Below are 24,353 nucleotides of genomic sequence, written 5' to 3'. Positions count from 1 at the left end.
TCCCCATAGCCAGATGTGCCCCAAGGATGATACAGCTGTGTCTCAAGATGCCACTAGATGGCGTCAGATATGAGACACAGCGATTGCCACACAGGAAGAATCCCTGATCATTACACCGCTCCACTCCTTAAAGGGGAACTGAAGAGAGAGCTATATGGAGGCTGTTATGTTTATTTCCTTTTAATCAATACCAGTTGCTCGGCAGCCCTGCTGGTCTATTTCTCTGCAGTAGTATCTGAATAAAACCAGAAACAAGCATGCAGCTAGTCTTGTCAGATCAGACTTTAAAGTCTGAAACACCTGATCTGCTGAATGATTGTTCACGGGCTATGGTTAATAGTATTAGAAGCAGAGGATCAGCAGGGCTGCCAGGTAACTGGTATTGCTTAAAAGGAAATAAACAGGACAGCCTCCATATACCTCTCTCTTCAGTTCCCCTTTAAGCCAGAGGACACAGGTAGGCTTCAGCAGAGCACTCTGCACACCATGTTGCAGGGGATGTGGACACAGACACAGCAGGGAGCCAGCTGGCAAGAGATCACTAGTGCATGATCCTTACGCTCCTCTACCAGTAACAAAACCTGCTCCACCATCTGTTCTGCTCCAAAAACTCCCCTATAAGCCAAGGGGGGTAACTTTTCAGCACCTTTGTTGTGTTGAAAAATTATGCTTATATGTGAGTATATAAGGTAATTAACATGGAGAGTTACTAATAACTGCATTTGAGGGGCAATAACCTAATGAGGAGGTCCTTGTTAACCATCTAGCTCGAAAGACAACTGTGTTTTTTAAAGCACTCATTATATAATGTTCTGAAAATAATTACTGGTGTAGATAGGCAAAATAAAGAAACATTGCTATGACACTTTTCTCCTAGTGGACTTTAAGCGCCAAAGCTGCAGCCACAAGTGCGCGCTCAATAGGCAGTAGTATTTTTGGGGAGGCTTGTCCAGGGGCTCCTTACAGAAGAGGTGCTGGCTTACTGAACAGGAAGAGCCAAGTTCTGAACCCTGGTCTCGAGTGTCAGAAGCAGAGCTCTTAACCAGTGCACTATCCAGCCAGATAGCATTATTGTTTTGCATCCATGAAAAAAAATATCTCCACATGTGAACAGAACTGTGTTTTGGAAAAAACAAACAGGTAATAATATCTCTGTCTAAGCTACCCGATGCTCCTGAGGAAGATATCCCATCATTTGACATACTGCAAAAGCAACTAGCAAGATCTCTCACATTGCTCACGAGCATCGCTGGAACATCTGCAGATCAAGGAAGTGTACCTCCGGATCATATATCCCCTGTTAACTGCATTGACATCTGTTGATGGCTGGAAACACCTAGACAATGTAATGTTCACCCAGTCTTCTTTGACACAGTGTTGGTTAGTTGCATCGGTGACCTGTCTCAGACTCCTGCGACATGGAAGTGGTCCGTCAGACTCCTGTGATTTATCAGCATTAATTCACTCTTCTGTAATATAGAAGTTGTTTATCAGTATGTTGTTTTACCAACCACTCATAACATGGTGGTGGTTCCTCGGACATCTGTCACACAGCAGCACTGAATAACTTTTTTTCAGATATTCCAGTTTTATTTTATATTTAAATCTAATTTTTAAGTTTTTTACTGTATTACTGTTTTTTGCTCAATTACACATTTATTGAAGTATGCCAGAGCTAAAATATATGATCTATTGACCCTTTTAATCTATTTCCAGCTCTCAGAAGCCATTTTCTGCTAGGAAAGTGTTTATAGTTGTACTTTCTTATCAGTGAGGGTCACACTGTAGTCTGACCCAGTCCTGGCTCAGACAGGAACTGCCAATTACATACCTGATGTTTAACTCTTTCAGGCAGAGAAAGAAAAAAAAGGAACACACCATAGTTATTTGTGTGCTAGACACTGTACATACACATGTCTGTCTCATCATATCAAGCATCCATTTAGAGTGTATTCTCTTCTACCACATCGATTTGGTAAAATTTTACAATCAAGATTGTATTACTAGTGGGCACCTTAAAACTTGGTTGGAGCAAATATGGGTTATAATTTGACAATATAAGTTGGATAAATATGTCAAAAAGCAATCAAATGAAGTATATTTCTTGCGCAGGTATTTGTTTAAAGTGCAACATAAAGCTCATAAATAATGTATACAAGTATAAATTTGGTCCAAAAGACTGGAAAAGAACTGGAAAATATATAAAAATAGCACAGGATTAAATTGGTGGAGTAACAGTAATTGCAGGTTCATTCTGTTAGAGTTGACTTTGCAACAAGTTAGAGACTAGATGGGATTAAGAGACTGAGTAGACTGGAAGTGAAAGAGTTAAGAAGGATTACAACCATTTGGGAAGGAGAGAGAATAACTGGACTGGTGCTAATGAGGTCCAGTAGCAGTGCGTCTTGCTTTTTAGGCAAGCCGAGTTGATAAGTGTCACCAGCATATTTCTGGCCAGCCAGTGACACTCATCAGCCTCCACTCGTTATTCTCACACCTTCCAATTTCTTGTCACATGGCTCAATTTCTTCATCCATTTGTTTCCATCAAACTCATTATTATTCTTTTTTATATTTTTCCATCACCTTGCCTTTCCACTCCTGCAGATTCAACACACACATTCATATTATGATTGCAATGGCTATTATTGGTTTGCGTGGCATCCTCTTCTTCCACCCCACTGTACCATTATGGTAATAAATAAAATAAATATATTACGCTACCATTTGCCTGGACAGAGGAGGGAAACATGGATAGCACACCATTAGGCAGTATACCTTGTAAAAAGTAAATATATATGACATAGTGAGGTATATACAGCAATATCAATAAGCACAGAGAGCGGGCTTTGTCTATACAATCTGATAGGGAAATTCTATCTCTGTTGAGAAAACCTCTATGTTTTCAGTTTGGATTTATATAATGCAAACATTAATGACAAACTCTTTTCCAGTTTCATTACTTTGTTTAATGTGCTTTTAAAACATGAATGTTGCACTGTGTTTCTAACTTATAATGGTAGATAAGAGTGGCTGGAGTACTGGCTAAGGGCTTTACCTCTGACAAAAGGAAAAGCGCTATACGAATGTAGGAATTATTATTATTATTATAGTGAGCTGATATTCTGGAAGTGGCATACTACATTGTATTGAAAGCTCAGTATATGCAATTGGTAGATAATTTACTAAAAGATATGTACAGTGAAGAGCAATACATTTTCACTGTGCTTTAAACAACTAGTCATACGCAATGGAATTCCTAATGTCATGTACCTCCAACAGATGGAGCTCCCAAACCCCTGACTGTGACCCAACTGAAGGAACCCGTGGGGCAGAAGTGCTCGAAAGCTCGTAGCAGAGAAGGTTCAGGACCAGGATCAGTGTTCACCCCACAAAAAATTTTGCCAGCCGGTTGGCATGAAAAAGTAGCCAGGTGGAGCCCGATAGGGAAATGCAGGGCCAGCGCAACTCTACTTACAGCATAGCTCACCAAATTTAAGAGCCTTTGGAGAACACTGAGGATACTAGTAGATCAGCAGCATTGCAGGCTGGCCAAGTCTCATACATTTTCATGCAATTAACATAACATTTGCATCTTCCCCAAATTATTAGAATTTCATTGGACCAATGAAAGCAGCAGCTGGTGATTTTGACTGGTCATATTACAAGCTGCATACATTAGCATAAAATAAGCATGAACTTTGCATCAATAGAAAATAATTTGCATCTCACGGGCAGCACGGTGGCGTAGTGGTTAGCTCTCTCGCCTTGCAGCGCTGGGTCCCTGGTTCGAATCCCAGCCAGGGCACTATCTGCAAAGAGTTTGTATGTTCTCTCCGTGTCTGCGTGGGTTCCCTCCGGGCACTCTGGTTTCCTCCCACATTCCAAAAACATACGGATAAGATAATTGGCTCCCCCTAAAATTGGCCCTAGACTACAGTACTTACACTACATAATATAGACATATGGCAATGGTAGGGATTAGATTGTGAGCTCCTTTGAGGGACAGTTAGTGACAAGATATATATATATATATACACTGTACAGCGCTGCGTAATATGTCGGCGCTATATAAATACTAAATAATAATAATAATAATAATAATCTTATTGATCATTTCTAGACAGTGTCTGGCTGTTTGACCCTGCTGTGAGGCAGAGAAAACAATTCAGGAACTAAATTAACTGTGTGAATCCCCCCCCCCCCCAAAAAAAAGATAGCAGCTCCAATAAAATAGTTATCTTTGATTTTGCAGCTGTGACCAGCAAGATGAGAGGACGCCTTACACCATTACAAAAATTGGGGTTAATTCACAAAAAGTATCTCATGTAAGCCAGCAAAGCACATTAGATGGACAGTGGGGCAGGTAGTCTAAACACTATTCTACACACCCTTTCTTTAATTAGCCAGCGGGTGTGTGCAGAACCAGAGGTTGTCTGGGACAGTAACCAGTGGTGGCTCTTACAGAGAGGCCTTCTCCTGTGACTGGCAGCTGATTGGCTGGAGGTGTGGCGGGGTGAGCAGGAATCTGCTTCAGGTGGCTGCAAGAGGGTTACCTCAGAGAAGCTCAGCCAGCAGAGCAATGCCCACCTGACCTCCCCTTTAACAAATGTTCAAAATGTTTCTTCCATTGTGGTTGTTGCTTGAGTAATGATCATTTAGTGTTGATCTGAATGGACTTACTGTTATTGATGGTATGAGTTATTGTAGGCTTGTGCCATTGCTAATCCTTTTATGTAGGTTGTTATTGGGTTATCCAGGTCAATAAACCATGATATCTAATTATTCTTTGCATAGTTATTTGGTTTAAGTGGCTCCCAGGTACTATACCATAAATTATCTCTTTTTATCTGTTTATCTCATCTTATAGGTGAAGTAAAACAATAAGTAGCGGTGCCCATACATCTACCAGTTTGGCAGCCGATCCACCATCCAATTCAATAATTATTATCAAATCAGATGAAAATCAGTGCCACCACAATCATGCCCGATTAATGATTTGACCAATTTGGGGCCCAAATTGGCTGCATATATTGATCAGACATGCTAAAAGATGTCAGGCCAACATGCTTGGATGGGTGCGCGACTGTAACAGTGTGCGAAAATCACAAACCAAGAACGTTTCCCTGACCAATGCCACTCCAGTGTAAAATGTGCCCCTCCCCCACACCCGGTCCTCCATGCAGTTGTTATTTACCTGCCACAACCCGCTGCTGTCTCTGCACTCCTTCCAGATTCACCACCCACATGGTTACTGGTAGGGTGGAAGGGGTGTACACGTACATTAGAAGGGACAGTGGCTTGAAAGATTTTATGCTGAAATTGATTGGGAATGGGCTTGAGGTTTATGGCACTCAACACACCTCTCTTTGATCAGATTAGATCAGAGAGAGATCCGTCTTTTGGTCGATCTTCCCTTACATTACCTTATGTATGGGCACCTTAAGAAATAATTCAAGAGAATTTCTTTGCGAATCAAGCCCATTGTTATTAAGTAGAGCACTGGAGCGATAGAGGACTCAGGTATAGCCATGTGGAGGGATTGCAGCATCATACTTTGCCCTACAGCTTCCTATTTATGTATTACAATAACTGTGTTATTTAATCATATTACTGTTTAGAAGAGTCATACTTTTTCATTACTGTGCAGACAACACGTAGCTTATTCTGTATATTTCTGACAAGGTTTTCCTGTGAAAGTCTGTAATTTGATGACCGCCGTAATACCCTTATGTATGGTGAATATATATGATAGGTGGAATGATGTTACAGGGCTGCTGTTATAGCATATTCGGCACACCCTGCAATGAGGAAACCAGTCTGTATAACAAATTAATGGAGGAGGAAGCTCTAACATGCAGTGCAGCCTTGAATATTCCATGACTTCATGGACTGTTAAATCTTTATTAGGTTTTCCTAAGACTACGATAAAAGGCATTTTATCTTTTTTAAGGTTTGCATTAACGTGTCATCAAGATTTATAGAAACATTGATCTTCATTTGGCTAATCTGAATAGAGGAATAGAAATGTCTGTTTCTGACAATGGTGCGTTCAGCTTTATCACACCTTTTCATTTGGTTATTTTTTTCTAAATGGGCGTAAGAATGCGGGGTAATGGGCAACAAAGGGCCGCGTAATTCTTCAGTGAGTTCTAATACAGGAGGTCAATATGCATGCCTGATACAGAACATTGCAGGAATGCTGAGACTTAGGCACATTATTCCTCCCTGGATGTCTAGGTAACGCTGTACCAGCACTAGTTCTGCAGTACATTATATATAGTGTACAAGTACAGCATACTGCTGGTAATCAGATGTACAGATCACATTTATAAATGAGTGGCTGGAAACAGAATCTCTTGCTGATGTGTCAGGCATGGGGCTGTTCTGTAGCATTAGGAACAGATAAGTAATTGGGCAGACTTGATGGACCAGTTGATCTTTATCTGCTGACATGCATCTGTTTCTGTGTCTAGAGAACATCCCCTGCTGTTACCTTATGTAGCAAAACATATTGTATTTGCAAGTTATTCTCATGTGGCTTCATAGGCATGTCTTGGTAAACACGCTCATACATTTTCATCTGTTTTTTTTTTTTCATTTCAGTACCATTTATTATTTTTTATGTGTAGTTACAGAAGAGAACAGCCTTCAAGTCAGCATTTAGATGGTATTGCGAGTGAGTCAGAATCGCCATTCTTGTTCATTTTTCAGGAAAGAATAATGGTTGTACTTTGCGACATTCCCTTTGGCCAGTCGTGGAACTCATGCATAAAAGAGAAAGAGGAAAGAACCCTTCTGCTGACAGCAATCAAACCGAAACTCGTGTTTCCTGTGTGAGGTATAGTCACACAATCTGCAGGTACCACAAACTGCACAACAACGAAAACTCTTCTGACAGCAGGCTTACCAGTATATCTGGAGATGGGGATTCTGGGTAGCCAGTGCAAGAAAAGACTTGCAAAGGGGGTTGGGAGATAACCCTTATCTGAAGACTTTATAATAGAATACAGAATGAACTGGAGAGTAGTGTTGGTGTTCAAATTTGGGTTTTTCAAAAACGGAAACCCGAATTCGCCTATTACCACACTTCAGCACCCAGATAAGTTGACAGGGTCAGGGGGAGTTCACTTATTTGCATTTCACGTCACGCTTCACCTGAGTCACATGAAGCACAAATATGTGTTCTCCTCCTGACCCTGTCCACATATCTAGGTGCTGTAGTGTGTTGACGGGTGAATTCGGTTTTCAAAATTTCAATAATCCGAATTCGAACACCAACACTGCTGGAGAGGTAAAGGTCATGTAGGACATTTAGTTCTCATTCGACAGCGGTGATACACTGAGAAGCACTTGGGTCTTCTCACATCCCTACTGAATGGGTGCTGCCTGCCTAGTGTCCAATTTCACCTAAATGCATTCTGATTTTCTGTATAGGCAAAAGCAGGAGGAGATCACAGCAAATCCGATTCTAACAATTCTAACATCTGATCAAACTGATCACATGCTTCCATGAGTTCCGCTACATACAAGCATCTCTAGTAGCAAAGCACCAATTGATTAATGGGTTACTTAGAGATGAGATCGAATTTTCACCAAAGTCAGTTTCATACTGAAACTTGCACTTTTGCCTTACTTGAAATTTAGCTTTCTTTTTTTTTTTTTGGGTGGGAAGGATAATGCATGTTTTGAGGCAAAATACTTCTGCCCCTCTTTCTTCCTCATTTCCTTCTTTCAGGACTGATACTGTATACAGATCTCTACGGATATATGTAATTCTCCACCATAATGTGATTTTAAACTTTATTCCGATCCTCTAAACTGATGTATTACTTATTTTTATTTGAGAACTTAAAATACGGTATGTCTTTTCCTTATAAATTCTTCATGGTATGTGAGACTAGGGGTGTGGTGGGGGTGTGACTGTAGATGTGTTAGGGGCGTGTCTAAAGTTGTTCCTTTTTTTTTTTTTTTTTTTTTTGCATTCATTTTTTATTAGAATGTTGAAAATTATTACAGACACCACCAATTAATAATGGTAAAGGAAATCAGAATAAGTACAGAATGTAAATATACCTATAGATTATGCAAACAATGCATGGTATTTAAGACATTACAGGCATTCAAAGCAGTTGAATATACATAAGTCTTCAACAACATCTATTTAGTAGGTTGAATAAATGTTTGTGAACATTAACCAGAATATGTTTTGTAATTTACAGAAGTTCTATTAATGAGGTATGAAATGTAAAGGCTCATCTACACAGTACAATTGTCCATCAGATCAGATCTATTAGACAGATCTATTAAATAATTTCCAACTGGTCCAATCAGATTGCAATACATTTTGGGTACTTATCAAAGCAAAATCTATCGCAAAATTGATCTGAAACAATTTGGACGTCTACACACGATGCAATTTCTTATCAGATCTATCTAATAGATCTGCCTATCTGATGGAAAATTGTACCGGGTAGATGAGGCTTAATAGTTTCCAGTGGGTTGCTATCTCTATCATGTTTGGGTAAATGAATAAATACAATGAAGCCCATTTGCATCTTCAATGATTTGATTTTACTCCTGCTATGGAGCTTTTAGAATCTGATGGTTTGTTTTAAGCTGATAATATTCAGCTGGCCCGATCATGCCGTTCGACCCGCGGCCGCTCGATTCCCGCCAGCGGACAATGGCAGGTAATCGAGCGGCTGATAAGCACTGCCGGCGGGGACGAGCGGGGAATCGATCCGTGTGCACGCGGGGACAAGCGGGGACGCGGCGGGAGTCGATCCGGCGGCTAATCGGCCGCCTAGTCGACCCATGTATGCCCAGCATTAAAGTCTTGGCAAATCAGAGAAGTTGCTGGTGGGAAGATCCCTCTGGTTCTTTATTATTAATGTCTCCAATGCCAGCATATTTTGCAATGTATTACACAGTACATAGAAGGTGACTACACATAGAAGATGGATACGGAGTACATACAAAGATCAACATTTACAGTAAAATGGCTTCATTTACTCAAAACAAAGAGACAGAATGCTTCTAGTTCCTGTTTTACAAAACCTTGATTCAGAAGCTTGTGGAATTAGAGATACAAATAAGAATCTTCAGAACAATGTCTAGATTTTGTAAGAAGCACTGGGGGGGGGGGGGGGGTATCTTTAGCTGGTTTATCGAATAAGATGGTTTACATTTGCTGGCCATTAGCTTGGTTGACCAAAATAAGTCCTCAGTAGTCAGGCCCAGATTTATCTCACGGGAGCCTATAGGCATTAAAGTCCTGGCACCCTAGACTTCGCCTTCCATGAACCTACAAACCTCAGCCAAACTGCACAGCAAGTGTGCTGACTGGTCTGGTCACTTCTCCCTTACTACCAGATGTACCCTCTATATTAAGTACCGGTATAGGTGTCCCCAAGTAATAGGTAGCTAGACGAGCCTCAGTATTAAGTAGCTAGAGGAGCCCCTCACTGAAGGGAGATCTCGGCAGTGGAATGCCAAGAGCATGGGGAGTAACCTCTCATTTACACTCTCATCAGGACTTTGTATAGGGAAGGAGGGAGGGAGGTGCTCGGAGAGGGTGGCCTTTCCATAATCAGGCGCCTATAGGGACATGCCTACAGTGCCTTATGGTAAATCTGGCCCTGTCAGTAGTACACCCCTCTGCTGGAACTTCTACTACTACCGCTACTGTTTTGTTTTCCACTGATGTCCCTGCTGCTTCAGTGGGTCATACTATCTACTCCTTTGTTCTGGTTCTATAACCACTGGGCATGTTCCTGCAGCCTCTCCTGGACTCCCCTTATCACCTTCATTTATTCCAAGTGTCCACATACTTTCAGGAAGGTGTGGTTAAGACGTGCCATCCTTAATGAACTTTTGTTTTCATCCTTTTTGGTCTACAATTCTCTAAAGGGTATTAAAATGTGCTCATCTATGGTTTTCTTGCTTCTGGGCGTTTCTCTTGTTCTTGCACTATTTTTTTTTTTTTTTTTGCTGGCCCTGCTTGTTCGATCATACCTGAAGTCTTCTGGCCCTAAATAGACTGTGAGGCTGTGACCTTTTACTGTGTTAATCTTCTAAAGGTGGCCATACACTTATAGATTTGCAGCAGATTCGACCATCAGATATATTTCTGTCAGATGCCTATCAAGTTGAATCTGGCAGGAATCTATCTGATGCGTGCCATGAAATCTATTGGAAATCGATTGGAAATCGATCTAAATACATTATTGGACCATTAGATCCAATGCAACTCTATTGACCATTGATCTGCTGCTAGATTTTCCATCCTGTCTGATAGATCAAATGGATTGATAGATTTGATAGAATCGATTTCTGATCGATGGGTGGCTGAAATCGACCAGTGTATGGGTCCCTTAAAGCTCTGATGTCAGCTTCATGATTTAATAGTAGCAACCTTAAAGAGAACCCGAGGTGGGTTCTAGTAATCCTATTAGCACACAGAGGCTGGGTCTGCATATAATGCCCAGCCTCTGTTGCTATATTGTTTCCTCCCAGGTCCCTCCTGCGCTCTGCTATCCCCCATAAATCACACAGCCGTTCTAGCGTCATCACTAGCCGGCTGTTTACATCTACCCTGTCACTGTCGCCGCTCCCCTCGCATCCTCTATGTCGCCGCTCCCCGCCTGCGTCCCTTCCCGCTGATTGGAAGGGACGCAGGTGGGGAGCAGCGATATGGAGGAGGCGGGGGAGCGGCGAGAGTGATAGTGTAGATGAAAACAGCCGGCTAGTGACACGCTGTGTGTCGCTAGCATGGCTGTGCGATTTATGGGGGATAGCAGAGCACAGGGTGGGGGGAAACAGTATAGCAACAGAGGATGGGCATTATTTGCAGATCCAGCCTCTGTGTGCTAATAGGATTCTTAGAACCCACCTCAAGTTCTCTTTAAGTTTACTAGTGTATCTCATGCTTATCAGGTACCCTACTCAGGCTCCTTCATGCAGTGCATAAAAAACAGGGGGCATCAACGTTCTGGTGCACTCATGAAACATTTAAGGGAACATCATCTATGTATCAATGAAAAGAGATATAGCAATGTTTAGAGACCTGAGCCAGCATCAGTACCGTTCAAAAATTCCTTTTGCTATACAGTATTATAATGATATATTTGATTGTAGCTGCAGTTCACAGAAATGTCACTTGTTATTTACTTCTTTTTTCCTAAAGTTCTCAATGCTTTCCAACAGCTATGCAACAGATTTTCCATTTTCTTGATCTGTCTTCTGTGTGTTGAACACTTGTTTAACATGAACATCTACTTTCATTTGCATGCCTGCAGCAAAGTCAAGTTACATTACAAAGCATTAAACACAGCCCCATGCATATTCATATTTCACATCAGGTAGACGCGACAGACGTACTCCCAGCATACCCAGAATTTCAGACATGGTTTATTCTTATAATGAGTTTTTGTAGCACAAGAGATAATTGAATGTGCTGGATTTCCAGAGGGGTCTTCTCCTGATTTCTTTATTTATGGTGTTCCTTGAGGTACGCATTTAGGAAGCCAGAAAAAAAATACTGATCACATAGACATTGTTAGCAAGACTCTGGAGCTGAGGTGGCATCTGAATAAATGGACTATTTGGTTCAATGCCAGAATATTTTTCAGCTGACAATAGAAAGCAAATCTCCATTTGTTATTCCCTTGCACAGTGTCGAAATAGATGCTGAATAAACACAGATTTACGGAAATCCAGAAAGTGTGCATGCATTTATTTGGCTGTGTTTAAAGCAGACCTGAACTCACAACTTCTCTGCTCTAAAAGATAAGCAACAGTATAATAACCTTTAAAAGAAAAACATTTCTTTGTTACAGCTTTACGGACTCTTGCAATAAATCTGCAGTGTGTCTACTTCCTGCTTTCATAGAAGCAGACAAAGGGTTAACATCCCGTGCTTACATATTAGCTATGTTTGCTGAGGACTGACACATTTATGTGCTGACACAGCTAAAAGATCAAATTACACTTGTGATTACTTACAGATGAGGGGGAATTAGACAGGCTCTACTCTCTAAAAACACACATGGTGCATTTCTCTCAGGTTTTCTTGTGGCTCCTGTGCAAGTGTTAAGGTCCACTATTTTTTTTTAATAAGCCAGCACAAGCTGCAGTGACAATGCAATAAGTGCAGTACCCAGTGGTTGCCAGTGAAAAAAGCCTCTATTTACACATCTAACTGTAGCAAACATAAAACAAATCTGTTTTGGTATAAGACATGACTGAACTAGCAAGATTGTCAAAGTGTCATCATTTAATTGTGATGATTCTGAAATCAATTTCTATGAACCTAAACAGCTCATATACCTCAGTGCCAAATCCAGGGATCTTACCACTGCCGGTTATAAAACATGTATAAAATTAGTGATGAAGAAATATTAAGCAGTTTCACCACATCTGTGTAATATAAGAAACACTTCTAATTAACATACTTAATATACCTCATGATGCTTCAAACATCTACCATGTAGTTTAAATGGGGCTTATGGGGGCAATGGAAAGAGGAGCATTAATTCTTTCTTCCAGCCCATACCTAGGGCCTACCTCTTGGTCTCTGCCGATAGTCACCTCTTCTCCTTTATCCATTCTATGTAGACATATGCAGTGGTGATGCTGGGCACGGTATCTTACCTACTACAGCACCAGATCCAGTATGTCCTCCACCACTACTGACATCAACTCTCTGCCTCTGCCTTGATCTTCTGCACATCGCAGGAGTTTACTTGACAAGACTGGAGAACTCAGGATCAGGAGGCAGAGATTGGTTGGCTGTGGCCAAAAAAAGAAGGATCGGACCCAGTGCTGGAGCAGGTCAGAAGTCCACGACCATCATAAGAAGTGAGCAAGTCCCATAATTTAAGGGTTGTCAATGGACTTATTGTATACCGCATATGTGCATTTTTATATGCTCTATTACTTTGCCTTAATAGCTCACATGTTTTCTGGCTATACATGTGTAGCACAATGGCTACCTGACCTCCAATTGCTTATATCAAACAACAGCAATGACCTTGCTGCTGAAACACAGTTCTAAAGATTCCTGTGTGCGCTTGAGCAGTGAATATTGACAGTAGATGGTAGTTACTCATGAAAAGCACCATCTGAAAATTGTCCATCTCTATAAGTAAAGTTTGCTTTATAAATGTGTTGTTCCATCTGAGCTTGATTTGGCTAAGTGGACATGATGTTTCTTCATCTGTACTATATCTTGATAGAATATAATTGTGATTGGCCAAGGGGAATCTAACTCAGGTACAAAAGGTCTGGGGGCGGCCAAACATAGAACACTCTGGAACAGCGCATGTTACACCTCAGAGAAGGGTGAAGTCTACAAAAATTCCCACTTTTTTACTGCCACTCACTGAAACAAAAGCTGGGTGCAGGGCCAGTTCTAGTTACAATAGGGGCCCTGGGCAAAATTAACCTGGGCCTTTCCCCCTTACTAGGCTAGGGGCCCCCCATGGCCCCCTAGCCAGCGGCTGGGCACCCCAAGTTTCCCCTCCATATAATTGGGGTCCCTGCAGAGTTTTTGGCAGTGTAGTGATTCACCTGTCCTGCTGGCAAGATCCTCCATCAGTCTGTGCTTTCCAATCTTCATCCCTGCAGGGCTGCCTCTCCTCTGTGACCCGGTGGATATCTTTACGTAATATCATACTGCTGGGCCACTGAGATTAATGCGGCCTTTGTGGATAAAGACGGGATGGCAAGGACTAATGGAGGAGCGGGCCAACTGGACAGGTGAGTCGCTACACTGCGGAAGACTCTGCAGGAGCCCCGGGAATCATACTAAAGTTGGGGGGGAAGAGATCTGGGAGGTGAGGCCCTAGGCAATTGCCCCTATGGAAGTGCCCCAATATTTGAGCCTACGCATCAAAGCAGCCAAAAAAAACCATGAAACATAATGATCCTGTATGTAGCCAGAGTGTTGGAGAAACCCAGGAGGTTCGTTAACAGACCTGACATCTTCAAACTCTACAACACATTGAAACTATAACTGCTACTTCCTGAACCTCAACACCCAAACACAAGCCAAGCAAGTTGTATTCAAACCAGAGCTAGGGGAAAAGGATATTACACTAGGAAGACCAAAAAGCCCTAACAAAGTGTAAAGGAGGACTGACTCTGAAGATAGGACTCTGTAGTCTTCCTACACTTTGATGACAGATAGCAAGCAGCACATTTTGGATAAGTATATCACTGTGTATGTTTGTGAGCTTTCATTGCAGACAGATTCCTTTTCTGAAAATGTTATTAGCGCTGTCAGGCCTTGTGACTTGACGGATATGCTTTATAAGTGAATTTTTGCAGTTATTTTGAGTTATTAGAAGTCATGATGCTCTTTGCACACCATCAGTGCGTAATAAACTGCGTAGCTGGAATATCTTTCATACGACAACATATATATATTTGTTTTGGAAAAGTTTTCTGCTATAACTTTTCTATGAATCTCTGTAAAAATGCAGCTCAGCCAACAAAAAAAATTGCAGTGCTCATTTCTATAGAGGAAATAGCATGGGGGAAAATTCTGAATTATGTATAAAGATACTCATGACGGATATGCATAATGCAATGCTTTGTCTATTGAGAAAGCTTATTCTGGTACCTGGGGACATACCAAAACACAAAACCCTGTCAGTTTTTGTTCCATGTTTACAAAAAGTCTTTAGAATTTTCTGTTTGGTGGTGTATCTTATTATGTATATTCAGGGAGTGTAGCACATGATTATGTCTCTGACACTGTGCTACGGTGTAGATATATTTATTAACTCTGCAAAAATGAATATTCTTCAGTTGGCCATGGTAACTTATGGCGGGACAGTTTTGACAGCTACATGTATTATGTACTTTTAAGTCATCCTGTAACTTTTCAAACTTGCTGAAAAACAGGTTTCTTATTTGGGAAAGATTCTCCTGTAGGAAATGTAGAGTTGCCTGATCTCCTGAGCAGACCTGGCTGCTGCCTGCTGGACTTAAACTCAACCACATGTTTGTCCCTGAATTGCCCATAACCACCCAAACCACTGTACACAGACACAGTGGTGTGCAGACAAAGTTGGACGGCAGCAGACAGCTACTGAGTGACTGTTGTGAGGTGGAAGGTGGTTTCATATGCATAACTGGGAATGGCATGGTTGGGCCACTGGTTTGTAATGGATGTATTGGTAATTTAACTGCCTGTGTGCCAGCTTACTCTTGTCTTTCCTGGCCGATACCCAAGACCAAGGCCTTAGTGAATCCTACTTAACTTTGTCCTAGAGTATATGGCAGTGACACTTTACAGCAGGGGCCAGGAACCTTTTTGGCTGAGAGAGCCATAAACACCACATATTTTAAAATGTATTTCCATGAGAGCCATACAATATGTTTCAAACTGGGACAGTGCGCATGCGCTACAGAGGGCTCATGTCCCTGTTGCCATGGTGATGTGTATACAGTTGATTCTCTGGGCAGCGGAAGTGTCAGACACGTCTTCACCCTCTCTTGGGTTTCAGCAACATCAGCAATTTCCCCAAGAGCCAGACAGGAGAAATACCTACTAACAGCTTAAACAATTAGCTAACTGACTTAAGGATTGATTCAAATTGTAGAACGAGATCCCCACCCTTTGGCCCAATAGGCTGCCTGTCAATAGGCTGCCTTTCAAGTGACAGGCAGCCTATTGGGCCAATCAAAGTGCTGGGATCTCGTCCTACAAAGTCACTGGACTTGACATGGTCCAGGGTGGGACAATTGGAGCGGCCATTAGTTTTGGGGGGAGCTTGAGTAAGTTAGTAGTGCATGCTACAGCAGTAGTGTGCCTACTTTGAAAATTTTACTTGCGCTGCCACACTAAGCTGTGCTGCTTGAGCAGTGTAGCTAAGTTAATCAACCCCTACTGATTTGTCTGTCAGCCAAATGTAGCCCTCAAAAGAGCCACCTCTGTCTCCTGAGCCATCGGTTCCCTACTCCACTTTACATCATATACAGTATGTCACTAACAATGCCTCAGAGGAGTTATTAATCCCAGCCATATTTAATATAATGTCCTCACCATAGTTGTGTACTGGTTAAGGGCTCCATCTTTAAAATAAAAGACCAGGGATTAAATCCTGGCTGGAGCTGGTACCTAACCTGTTAACCTGTAAGGAGTTATTAGGGAGGGGGGCAATATTATTAGGGAGGGGAGTATTGCCCCATAGTGCTCTACAGTGGCCTATTGAGCATGTTGGCTGCACCTCTCAAGTTCTTTGAGTCAAAAAGAGAAAGGCACTATATACGTTTTCACAGTCTCTGTGTGGCCTTTCTCTGAGCATCAGAGAGGCAGCTGTAAAGTTTTCATGAATCACTCTGCTGTGTAATGTTAAACACATTGGGCTTGATTCACAAAGCTGTGATAACTGTTATCTCGCTGTGAAAAGTGCTTTGTGTGAAAATCATCATGAAAATGGTTATCGCGCCCAAAAATTTGCTTTCGCGCGGACGTTAATTTTTGCGCACGATAACCGTTTATTGCGCTAAAACGCATGCAAAGCACTTTTCCACAGCCGTGATAACAGTTATTACTGCTTTGTGAATCAAGCCCATTCATTTATATATATATCTTAGGCAAGTGTGTTAACATATGTCTTACCTTCTAAATCACAAAACTTTACTTACGGCTGCTGTATGGTATTTCATTTTAAGATAAAGTTAAGGCAGGAAAATCCTTACAAAAAGGGAGACAGAACAGGAATCAATGCTACTAAAGCAACTGAAGCTGAATCTACCCCATTATGTTATGTACAAAGCAAATGCATTCTGTAAAATATGATCGCGTAAACAAATGTAGAATGCCATTAGGAGTGTTTGATGTTTTGAAAACTATGTAAAAGGAAAGTACTTGAAGACCGAATCTGCACATGCTGAGGAGATAATGGAGGCTGCAATCAAACATTAACTAACGTAACATGTAGAAAAAGTAAATCACAAACGAGGCATGCCAAGAACAGTCAGATGATATGGAGGAGATATCCGACATACGTTTCAGAGTGTGAGTACTTCCTTTCCAAGGGTCCCCCCGGGAAATGTATGCCAGGCATCTCTTCTGTATCATCTGACTGTTTTTGGCAGGTCTGGTTTGCTATTTACTTTCTCATTGCATTACACAACTTTTTCATTGCATTACACAATTTAATGTTTGATTGCTGCCTACATTAATTCTTAAGTATGTCCAATGTCAACTTTCAAGTATTTTCTTTTTTACATGGCTTTGCTGCTTGATTTATCTGCATTATGCATAACATACAAAAAGTGCTAGAAGTTTACCAGTTTATATTGTTAGACTGTGGAAAGTTCAGAACACTTTAGTTCCTTTTTTATTGCAAGTTCTTATATAATCTTTTTATCTGCTATAACTATTGAGCATAGATGCATTGTACTTAGTGAGCATTTTACCATGTACGATAGATTTCTTCAGGGCTTTTCTTAGGAACTGTAGGCAAATATGGTCTTGATGATTGAACACGGAACAATCAGCTCAACAATCCTTTGGAAAGGCTTTTTGTGTGAATCACACTGGGATTACTGGGATTACAGTATACACTCAACAATATGACATCTGACAAAAATAATGGAAGAAGGAACTATAAACGTGCTGTACAATAGAGCAGAGTAATCAGAATCAGAATCCATTTTATTTCGCCAAGTACGTTTGCACCTACAAGGAATTTGTCTTGGCAGTTGCTTAACAAACACAAACAAGAACAATGCAAGGACAGACAGTGTGTATATTACAAGTCAAAGACATTATGCAAGTATAGTGGCAGTAAGCAATGTGAGAATTGTTCATTTACATTACAGACCATAACACTGAACATGCAACACACACACGCACACACACACACACACACACACACACACACACACACACACACACACACACACACACACACACACACACACACACACACACACACACACACACACACACACACACACACACACGTTAAGCATGAAAGCTGTTGTATACACTAACAGGGACCACTTTCTTGATTTGCTGCACTGATTGCAGCATGGCTCCTTGTGCCTCCTACAATCTGGCTTCTTTATATTTGCATGCATGTTTCTTCTATGCTGCTTGAAGAGATTCTGTAGGAGGACTTTCCTCTTTGAGTTTCCACTCAACTAACCTACTGTCTCTAATTTCATACTCAGACTAGGCCAATGTGAAATTCAAAGTAGGTGTCAGATGAGTGTGCCCACTGCAAGTCCTGACGAGTCTATAATAGGTGAGGAGCCTTCGGCAGGAATGTATTCTGAGGGAAAAACAAACTCCTCCAGAGGCACTTCAAGTGACATAAAATAACATAATGACACATCTATTTAGAACCATGTTTTCAGTGAAAGCCTTTATGTAGATTTACTTTATCATTATAATTGTAAAATGACTACAATACCTCATATGCTTATATTTATCAGTGCTTGAAACATTACATTACATTATAGGCATGTCCTCATATAATTGTACTTGAGCTAGCAATAGTTTTCTCAGACACTGGCCCTCCTATCAGGATGAGCAGTACCTATTCTCAGAGATGAAGTACCCTGACTGCACAGGACATCACAGAGGATTTAACGGTGGTGAGGCCAGTGGTAGAATAGAATGTATTTATTTGTGCCTTTTCTTTTTTTTTCACGGTTTTCAGATGTGTCATAAGATTTCTGTTCCAGTTGTCTTTGATTGTTTTATCCCATGGTCAGCGCAGTCAGTTTGCTTAATGACAATGACCTGTGTCAGAATGTACAGTTCAAGGTAAGAACTTATGTTAGGTCAATGAACTGCACTACGTAATAGATTTGCAGTGACAGGATTAAATATCCTGAAATTCATCACGGGAGAAAACTCACTGCTGTTATGGGTGATTAAATAAACTGCAGAGAACAAACGCTGAGTAATGTAGCCAACATACAGTAGAGACAAAAAGACTGTCTGAAAGAAGATCAGCTCCACAATAACTAGCGAGTTTCTTACTTTTATCATTCTAAAATTGGACTGAAAAATTGAAGTGGAAATAAACTTTCCACATCAAATTGCTCCAGAAGTATATATCCCTTCTTCAAAGCAGAAATAATAATACCATATATATAAAAATATATATATATATATATATATATATATATATATATATATATATATATATAGGACTCACAGATCCTCAAAAGACTCCACGGCACAGTGTGGCCGTATATGAAAGTTGTAAGCTTGTGGGAGGGACAGGACTGTGGCCTGTGTAGACATCCACTATTGGATTTTCTGAGCCTCAGGCACCTCAGATTATCATTTCCTACACTGTTCATCTCAACTTCTTGCGTAACATCCACCATCAGAATTTGAGTCTCATACTAGAAAAATGTGTTGATCCCCCATTTATACTTCTCAGCTTGCCATACAGCCTACAATCTGCTGGTCAACAAGTGTCTTCCAGTTGCAATTTAATTCAGCTTAATGGTACCTTTGGAAACACAGGCGTATCACTGGTTAATAGGGATGTACAGTGGGAGACATGGCAGCGCTTTCAAACAGAAGTTATACCTGAATGATCTATCTGCATGGATGTGCAGAACTTCAGGATCTGGACAATACTACACACCTAGCACTCACTACAGGCAAAGGAGGGTGTTAGCTTCAGTAAATAATATGTGCACAGATTATTACCTAATAGACTTCCACACGACGATGACGGATCCTCTCGGGGAAGGCCTAACACTAGTCTAGCAATAAAAACATAATATTCCTTGTGCTGCTAATGATAAATGGTATACACATTTATGGGCAGCACGGTGGCGTAGTGGTTAGCTCTCTCGCCTTGCAGCGCTGGGTCCCTGGTTCGAATCCCGGCCAGGGCACTATCTGCAAAGAGTTTGTATGTTCTCTCCGTGTCTGCGTGGGTTTCCTCCGGGCACTCCGGTTTCCTCCCACATTCCAAAAACATACAGATAAGTTAATTGGCTCCCCCTAAAAAAAAATTGGCCCTAGACTACAGTACTTACACTACATAATATAGACATATGGCAATGGTAGGGATTAGATTGTGAGCTCCTTTGAGGGACAGTTAGTGACGATATATATATACACTGTACAGCGCTGCGTAATATGTCGGCGCTATATAAATACTAAATAATAATAATAATAATAATAATAATACACATGTCATGAAGCAGGCAGACAGACAAATGACAGCGCTCAAGGCTGCACCTGAAATGAAAACTAACAGAGGCATGCAGAGCCACATTTGGGCTAAATACATGCCTTGAATGCAAAACATATGCAAATTATGCACTAATTCTAATCTAAAATTTAGATTCGAATCTAAAATTTTGAATGTAGATTTGAAGCAATGAAAGCAGCTAGCCACTAGTATACTTATGTTCAATTTGTACAGCGGGAGCCATGGCAGCGCTTTTTAAACAGAAGTTATACCTGAATAATCTATCTGCGTGGATGTGCAGAGCTCCAGGAACTGGACAATATTACACACCTAGCACTCAAAACAGGCAAAGGAGGGTGTTAGCTTCAGTAAATAATGTGTGCACAGATTATTACCTAATAGACTTCCCGTCATCGCTGTGGGGAAGTCTATTAGGTAATAATCTGTGCACACACACACACAAAAATATGATATCTACTTACATGGGGCTTCCTCCAGCCCCTGGCAGCCAATATCTCCCTCTGAAAATAACTAAGCTTGTCGCATAGTTATTTTCAGAAATAACATACGGAACAGATTATGTCTGGCTGTTTATACTGAAATAAGAAGTATATCACACTACAGTAATAATATACTAGTATGCCACTTGCCTATGGAGTTCCACAGGGTTCTGTACTATCACCATTACTCTTTGCAGCCTATATGCTCCCACTGGGCAAAATAATCCAGAACTATGGCCTAGGATACCATTGTTATGCAGTTGACACACAACTGTATCTGTCCTTCAAGCCTGGCACCCAAGACCCATCAGCATCCATAAATGCGTGTCTAGTGGATTTACAAATTTGGATGAACACCAGCTGGCTGAGGCTGAACTCTGACAAAACAGAGGTGTTGGTGGTAGGTGGTCCACACATGATGGATAAAGTTCAAAACGCTCACCACCTCAAGCTAGCAATTGGGGGAGATGCCGTGCAGTATAAAGACTCTGTGCGAAACCTTGGGGTGATCCTGGATGGAAATCTAAAACTCAGACAGCAGGTATCAGCTGTCGTCAAGGCTTCCTTCTTCCATCTAAGAAATATAGCGAAAATCAAACACCTTATCCCAGCTGAAGACCTACCTGCCCTGGTTCATGCATATGTATCCTCCCGCCTAGACTACTGCAATGCCCTGTTCATCGGATCTACAGAAAAGGTTCTGCGCCCCTTACAGCTAGTACAGAATGCTGCAGCCAGACTCCTAGCCAATGCCCCCCGCAGCTCACACATCACCCCAGTACTGCAAACTCTTCACTGGTTGCCAGTAAAATGGAGAATCAATTTTAAGATCTGCCTGCTGACATTCAAGGCTCTACACCACATGGGACCCAAATACATAGCGGATCTATTGGAACTTTATGCCCCTTCACGCACCCTCCGCTCTGCCAACAAGATGAAGCTGGTTATTCCCAGGATACACTTAACATTTGGTGCTCGGGCCTTTTCCTACGCAGCCCCTACTCTAGGGAACTCACTTCCACAATCAGTACGAGAGGCTCCTTCTCTGGACAGCTTTAAAAAAAGGCTAAAAACTCACCTCTTTTCCCGAGCCTTTGAGACTGCATAATGCAGGGTCACAGCGCTTTGAGTCCCCAGGGAGAAAAGCGCTATATAAATATTATTGTTATTGTTATTGTTAATACAAAGCTTTGATTCTTTTGGTAAAGGAAGTAGTAGTGTAACTTTAACAAAGTAATTTGCACTCAAGTAGGGTACAATAGCCTTCCCTTGCCTGGTGTAGTGCAGTTTTTTTTTTTATTTCACTGTTAAGGGACCCCTCTAATGTATTGGTTGGGAGTCTTTCAAGGTACATACATATTGCCCAAAATAATAATTTGTGATAATCTAATGTGAGTACCGGTGTTCTTAATTATGTTGACCTACCCTTCAGCAAACCCCTGTGCAGTGGCATAGCAATAGGGGGTGCAGAGGTAGCGACCGCATTGGGGACCTTGGGCTAGAGGGTCCCCGAGGGGCCCACCCCTCAAACACAGTATTAGTTCTTTATTGGTCCTGTGCTGATAATATTCACTTATATAGTTGATTTGAATAGTAGTGATCATTAACACACAGTTTCCCATCCCCTTCTTGCACCCCTGACACTGTGGTTGTTCTTGATTGGTTTTGGTATGTTGTATCAATTGCTATCTATAGCATACTTGGTGGGCCCCAATGCTAAACTTGCATCGGGGCCCACGGCTTCTTAGCTACGCTACTACCCCTGTGCTGAATCAATCTTGGGCCACTGCTATAGTAATGACAGTGGGTTCTCCCTCCCTCGCCCAGAGTGGTGATGGGCCAACTTCTTTTTTTTTTTGGTTTATTCGGTGATCGCAAAACCTTTTGAAATGTTTCCAAACTGAATAGTTGGATGCTGGCAAATGCAAATATTCATGGACACATGAATTCCAAAGCAAAGGAGCATTTGCAAATGCATTCACATTTGCCAACTCCGTCTCTATTCTAGACGGCTGAGTAGTGTGTCTGTTCAAAGATTGTTAATAAATTGTGACCATAATACATTGTTTTGGGTTACAGCAATATAGCATTTGTGCGAGGCTTCAGTCTACTGAATCAGTGCATTTTAAAGCCCCAAATTTCCTGTAGAAAAACCTGTCACTGAAATTGACTGCATTTTTTTAAAAAAGTATCAGAAAGGGCTGGTGCACACCAGAAGAGCTCTTCTGAGTGCTTTGTGATTTTAAAAGCTCCTGCTAATGTTATCCTATGTTTCTGTTCTCACTGGAGCAATTTGATTTTGTAAAAATCCCCATAGCATTGCATTAGCAAGAGCTTTTCAAATCTCTAGCGTTTAAAAAGCTCTTGTAGTGTGCACCAGCCCAAAGTAGAAGTTGATATTTTATGTGCCAGCTTCTCCTCTGAGGTAAAAGTGGCTGATTTTTTGCAGCAAGATTTTTTTTTATCATTCTATATTTTTACTAGTTAGTAATAATGAGATCAAATAGTCCTGTCTCTACTATGCAAATTAGAATGTAATTGTTGAGAGGAAGCAATACATCTCCTTGAGTGTAACCATTTATAGTACTCCATGAGTGCAATAAATGTGTCTATTAAACTGCAGACCATCTGACCTTCTGTGTTCTAAATTAATTGGATATTAGTTATTTTACTTTGTTCTTTTTAAAGCTAGGCTAATAGTTTGCTCTTATGGTTCCTCCTCTCAAAAATGTCATATGACTTTAGTATGCCATAGAGGCAGCTGTCTCTCTCCAATTTATTTATTTTTTTTGCTGCTTTCAGTGCAGTAAACTGAGCCAGGATATGCTAGAGACAGGAGAAACCTACCTTTTATTTTTCTTTTGACTTAAAGAGAACCCGAGATGTGTTTAAAGAATGTTATCTGCATACAGAGGCTGGATCTGCCTATACAGCCCAGGATCTGTTGCTATTCCAAGGGTTGTGATGGAGTTGGGCCTGAAGAGAGTTCAAGGGGTTGGCAGAAAAAGGAGTTCCTATGCTTTGAAGTTCTAGGGGAGATGACCCAAAACCTGTGGAGTTGAATGAAGGGATAATGGGAGTTGAATGAAGAAGCCAGGATGTGAGGGGTCATTGACAATCCTCTGTGCTCTGGAGCATAGTCTGTAGTTGTGGAGGAGGTCGAGTGAGGAGAGGGGTCTTCCAGTGATTATTTCTGCTGATCTAATCACCCTCTGAAGTTTGTATCTGTCTCTGGTGGCCAGTCTGTTTTTTATGCAAAAGGAAACAAAGATGGCACCCCCGGCACTCTTCTCACTTCACATTCATTTAAAGGGACACCGAGCAGTGCAGAAACTATGGAAAGATGCATATCATTTTAAAGCTCTCTTTCTCCTCTTTCAATGATATATAAACCCCCGCCCTACGCCTTTTAGTTTTTGCTATTTTCGCGATTGAAATTGCCGCAGCCGCAATTTCAATCGCGAAAATAGAGAAAACTAAAAGGTGTAGGGTGACGATTTAGGTGTCGCCAGAAAGAGGAGAAAGAGAGCTTTCAAATGATATCCATCTTTCCATAGTTACTTGTATTACACAGGGCGACTTTTTCTCAAAGTCAGCAGCTGCATTCTGCTGAATGGAGCTGCTGACACTGGGGAAAGTGTCGTCCTGTGTAATACAAGTAACTA

The 24,353-nt window shown here is 41.2% G+C and overlaps 1 protein-coding gene across 2 annotated transcripts in view; it reads left to right on the top strand.

Moving 5' to 3' along the window:
- The window catches only part of TMEM132B (transmembrane protein 132B), a 799,707-nt gene that overhangs the window by 140,626 nt on the left and 634,728 nt on the right, over positions 1-24,353 (top strand). Inside the window, exon 1 of one of the 2 annotated variants that reach the window (XM_068243784.1) lies at positions 6,841-6,861. The exons of the other annotated variant lie outside the window; for it this stretch is intronic. The gene's annotated coding sequence lies outside the window, so the exon portion shown is untranslated. Of the gene's footprint in view, positions 1-6,840; positions 6,862-24,353 lie in introns of those variants that run through there. 2 annotated transcript variants of the gene reach the window in all.

This window comes from Hyperolius riggenbachi, chromosome 1, assembly GCF_040937935.1.
Source record: "Hyperolius riggenbachi isolate aHypRig1 chromosome 1, aHypRig1.pri, whole genome shotgun sequence".
In the NCBI taxonomy this organism is placed as follows: Eukaryota; Metazoa; Chordata; class Amphibia; order Anura; family Hyperoliidae; genus Hyperolius; species Hyperolius riggenbachi.
Note: the sequence above shows the minus strand (reverse complement) of the source record. Positions and strands in the feature narration are given on the sequence as shown.